At 45.3% G+C, this 5,297-nt stretch overlaps 1 long non-coding RNA gene across 1 annotated transcript; it reads right to left on the reverse strand.

Annotated features, from left to right (window-relative positions):
- Positions 1-3,432: 3,432 nt before the first annotated feature.
- LOC144456730 (uncharacterized) lies at positions 3,433-5,050 on the reverse strand. Its single transcript, XR_013485769.1, has 2 exons — positions 4,960-5,050; positions 3,433-3,551 (listed from the first exon to the last, which is right to left on the reverse strand). It is a non-coding gene; the product is annotated as an uncharacterized LOC144456730 (long non-coding RNA).
- Between the last annotated feature and the right edge of the window lie 247 nt (positions 5,051-5,297).

A 5,297-nucleotide genomic window follows, 5' to 3' on the forward strand; every position in this document is an offset into this window, starting at 1 on the left:
CTCTGCTGGAGTCTTGTTCATATGTATATGTGTACATACGTACATGTGTATGTATGTACGTACATATGTATGTATGTATGCATGTGCACACATTGTGTATCATGTGCATGCTACCTAAATGGGTATGTATGTGTATGCATATACACATGTGTAATGTGTAGAAACATGTATGCATTGCATTTATGACGTATGGCCTATATACCTTGTAACAGGTACACAAATGCATACATGTACACAATGCATGCCTATACACGTGCTTGCGTGTGCACTATATATGTATATGTACATATGTATATATCGGGGGGGGCGGCCAGAGGTGTATCTAATTCTTTCCAAAGTTTTGGAGACACTGCCGTCTCCTGGTTTTCCTCCTACCTCTCTGACCGCTCCTTCTCAGCCTCCTCTGCTGGATCTTCATCTGGGTCACAATGAGTATCCCCCAAGCCCCTGTTCTCTATTTCACTTGGAGATCTCATCAGCTCCCATGGATTCAGTGAGCACCTCTGTGCTTATGCTCTCAGATCTGACTACCCTACCCTGACCTCTCTGCTGGCCTTCAGACTCACATCTCCAACTGCCTATTGGCCACTTTGCACTGGAGGTCCTGTAGAAACTCAGTCTTCCTCCCAAATCCCTCCCTTTTTCTAACTTATCTGTTATTGTGGAGGACCCCACTTCTCAGCTACGCAGGCTCCCAGCTTACACGCTGTTCTGTCCCTCCCTCACAACCTACGTCCTGGGGATTCCACCTCTGCAACATCTCCCTTAAATGCCCCTTGTCTCCCTGGCCCTCCCCTCCCCCTTCCCAGTGCAGACCCTCATCACCCCACATCTGAATGACTGCAGCAAGCTGATGGCTTATGGCCCTGTTTCAAGTCTCTCCCCACCTCAGTCCATCCTCCATTCAGCTGTCAAAAGGAACTTCCTATAAAGCACAGGTCCAGTCACATCACCCCTCTGTTCAATATTCTAGAGGCAGCTAGGTGGTACAATGGATAGAATATTGGGCCTGGAGGAAGACCCAAGTTCAAATCCAGCCTCAGAAACTTCCTAGCTGTGTGACTGTGGGTGAGTAACCTAACAGGTGCTTACCTCAGTTTCTTCACTTGTAAAATGGGGATAATAATAGCACCTACCTCCCAGGGTTTTTGTGAAGATCAGATGAAGCAATATTTGGGGGTTTTTTTGGTTTGTTTTGTGGGCAATTGGGGTTAAGTGACTTGCCCAGGGTCACACAGCTAGTAACATGACAAATGTCTGGTCTGAGGCTGGATTTGAACTCAGGTCCTCCTTACTTCAGGGCCGGTGCTCTATCCACTGCACCATCTAGCTGCCCCAAAGTAATATCTGTAAATCACTTAGTACGGTGCTTTATACACAACAGGTATAAAATGAATAGGTGTTCATAGTTAATAAGTAGATGTTAATAAATGCTTGTTGTTAAAAAAAAAAACCTCAAGTCCACTGGCTCTATATCACCTCTAGGATCAAATATAAATACCTCTGTCTGCTTTTCAAAGCCCTTCCTAACCTGACTCTTCCTCCCTTTCCGGTCTTCTTCCCCCTTACTCTCCTCCACGTGAGTGGGGTCAGTGACGCTGGCCTCCTTGCTACTCCTCACGCATGACAGACATATTTCCTGACTGCATGTTCGCTGGCATCCCCCATGCTTGGAATGCTCTCACTTCCCATCTCAGCCTCCTGGCTTCCTTGAAGTATCAGCTGAAATCCCACCTTCCTCAAGAAGCTTTCCTGCCCTTTCTTAATGCTAATGCCGTCTCTCTGAGACCAACCTCGATTTATCAGGTCTATATCTTGTTTGGATATAGTTGTTTGAATGTTGTCTTCCCCGGTAGATTGTAAGCTCCTTGAGGGCAGGGACTATTAGTTTTTTGTCTTTTCTTTGCATTCCCAGGGTTTAGCACAGTGCTGAGCATATAATAGCACTCGGCACAGTGCTGGGCCCATTGGAGGGACTCAATAAATTTTTTAAAAATATATTTTTTTGGTATACGCCTTCGATTGATTGAATAAAAATGTCGAGAAACTGTTCATACCTAGTTTACACATTTGAGTGGTTTTGTAAGTTAATAAAAAAGAGGGGTATGTTTCACACCTTGTAAAAGTTTCAGGACATAGAGCTTCCTGTGGCTACATAAATTGGGGTTGGTATGTGTATGAAACACTTCTTTTACATTTTTATCCTGTTTGCTGTCCTAGCAAATCTACTTGAGTGTAGTTGACAAGTGCATAGAACCCAATCCTGGACAGCTCCCTAGTACAGAACCGCATTCTAGATAGCTTTATTGTGACTCAGGAAAGGTTGCAGGGACTTCCAGTTGACTCCAGGTCCTAAATCCGGGTGGGCAGAGGCCACATATTCTGGGAAGCCCTCCAGGCTTTCCCTCTGAGCAGGGACATTTGATATCCCTTTTTCTTTTCTTTCCGGCTTTTGGGTTGGGAAAATGCTTTTGCAAGCACTCTGCTTGTTGATAAATAAGGTCCTAGGGCCCCTGAATTGGCTCTCAATGTATTTTAAAGTATTTGATCATGAACTGTGCCACAAAGACTTTTTCGTGGGACTCAGCTGTAGGGGTGACCCTGAGTGCTTTGGGGGGAGATTTGAACACTGTTGACTCACAGACACCTGACTGGTGTGCTTCCCAATATCATTTAACCAGCTAACAACTATCAATTAGCCACTTTTCATCAGTTAGCTTTTACAAAGGGACATTTACTGAGAAGGCGCAGCAAGGGCCTAAGCAAAACATCCCCTTCCCCAAACCGAGAGGCTCACTCTTGCCTCTACACACCTGCTCAGTCCCTGGGGAGAGAAGACTCAAACTTCAGGCGGTTGCTACAAAGCATTGCCCTCCCTTTACCCCCATCACCAACATGGGGAAGGGGGGATATGTCCTGGCCCTGGGAATCCTTTTCTCTTCCCAGAATCTCCACGAAATGTGGCATAATCAACAGATGAGTTGCTCCCTTGCCTAAGTGGACTGGGTCAAGCACGTCACTCCCCAGGGCTTTTCCCCAGTCTTCATCCCTAGACTTGGTGACTTCCATCACTCCTTTGGGGCTCCAATCGTTGGATGCACTTTGGACAGCTTTGAGTGATTTCCCAGTTTCATTGGTCTTATAGATGAGAGGTGTTAAATACACAACCAGGCCACATGAGGCCCACAACACTCCTGACAGTAGCTAGAACCAGATTAAACTGCAGTTCCTATCTGATTTTAGTGTGTTGATGTACTAATAAAAAAAAAAAGAAATCTATAAACACATCTGGTTTTCTAAGTCAATATGTGGTCTACCAGGATGCTTATTACGGCTTAGCGGCCGTCATTTCTATTTCAGCTTGACGCTACTGGCCTAGACTCTTTTATCTTGGGATATTCATTCACTTAAGGTAAGAAAAGAAGAACCATATGAGGAACAGAAATAGCATGTATTTACAGACTTGTGGTGGCTGGGTCAGGAGACAAGGCGGTATCTCTGCTGCCCCTCCCAATATCCAGAGGCTTGGAGCAATTCTTCCTCCCCAAAAGCTGTCAGAGAAGAAAAAAGAAGGAAGGAAATAAACATTGATTAAGCACTTACTAGTACCAGGCACTGTGCAGAGCTTTGTACAAATGTTATTTCCTTTGATAAATGATTATTTTACAAATATTATTTCCTTTGATGAATGGTTATTTTACAAATATTATTTCCTTTGATGAATGGTTATTTTACAAATATTATTTCCTTTGATGAATGGTTATTTTACGAATATTATTTCCTTTGATATTCAGGACAGCCCTGTGAGAGAGATGTTATAATCATCCCCATTTTAGAGTTGATGAAACTGAAGCAGACAGTTGTAGTGACTTGCTCAAGGTCACACAGCTAGTTAGTGCCTGAGTCTGCATTTGAACTCAGACCTTCCTGCCTGCAGGCCCAGATCTCTGTATACTGTGGAGCTACCTAAGGATCTGGATTGTCTGCTCAAACATTTTGCCTTAATTTCCACTCAGTAACCAATTCAAAGGCTCCTCAGCAGTAGCAGTAGCCAACAGTGAACGTCTATTCCTACTCTGAAGCGGGAGGGAGAGCTCCTAATACAGGTTAGAAGCAGGGTGACCAAGTCTCCACATGCCTCAGAACAAGGCAAGTCACGTTGCACTTTGCTGTTCATCCTTCCTTTTCAAAGAGGACCAACGACATCATGGGGGAGGTCTTAGTTGGATTTAAGTGAGGTAGAGTTGCACCAAATTGTCAGCCAAACTCTCTCCTCCACAGTCATCAAAGTCCCATGGCAGGACAAAAGGGAAGACAACTGGGGATGGCCTGGGGTACAGTGAATGACCTTGGCCCCTTCATTGTCTGGCCACAAGCTAAGCACTCCACAGCGCCTGCTTCAGCTGCCTTCGTGGCCATTGGAACCAATTGTTCTCATCCACCCATTCTGCAGGGGGGATGTCTTCACATGCTTGGGGTAGACACCCCCCGCTACTCACCAATAGGTTTGAGACCCTTCAGTTACTTTAACTTGGTTTAGCACATCTGCTGAGACAGTTTACTGGGGTGTGGCTGCTGCCCATGCTGTAGTTTCTTGGAGTCACAAGTAAGAGTTGGGTAGCAGGTGGACACCAAAGGTGAATGAGCAGTCCTGAAAAGGGCTCAGCAAGTCCTCGTAACAGAGATGCTGGGCCTCCCTGAACACACCACATATCCCTATTGCACACCCTCTAAGGACTGAGCTCTCATTGGCCCGTCCCCACATTACAACAAGGTCATAGGCCTGGAATTTAGTTCTATCTTCTAACGTTATAGTTAAGAAAAATGAGTCTGAAGGAAGTTAATTGACTTGCCCAGGGTAACACAGCTAATAAGATGTGATTTGAACCCGGATCCACCTGATTCCAAGCCCAAAATTCTATCCACCACCCAAGGTCACCCCACGCATCAATTGCAGACCTGCTTTTCTGCTTCCTCGGTCAATAAGTGTATGTAGTCTTCTTCCCAGCAGTGAGTGTGAGAGGTATCAGGGGAGGCAACAGGGAATGGGCCTCTTTTCCTCTGTACAATAAGAGGCTGGACCAGATGATCTGAAAGGTCCCTCCCAGCTCTTACAGCCCATAATTCTATGATTTCTTCATCTTGCTTCTTTTTTCAAGGAGGAAGAAAAAAAAAAGATGTTGTCAGCTTTCTTCAAAGCTCCCTCATCAGCATCATGTCAATGACCGGGCTGTCACTTCCGAAGGGCACTGTCCCAGTGACTGATTTCAGCAGAACAGATGTTGACTGAGCAAAGC

Source organism: Phascolarctos cinereus, unplaced genomic scaffold, assembly GCF_003287225.1.
Source record: "Phascolarctos cinereus isolate Bilbo 61053 unplaced genomic scaffold, phaCin_HiC Scaffold_4;HRSCAF=312, whole genome shotgun sequence".
Lineage (NCBI taxonomy): Eukaryota > Metazoa > Chordata > Mammalia > Diprotodontia > Phascolarctidae > Phascolarctos > Phascolarctos cinereus.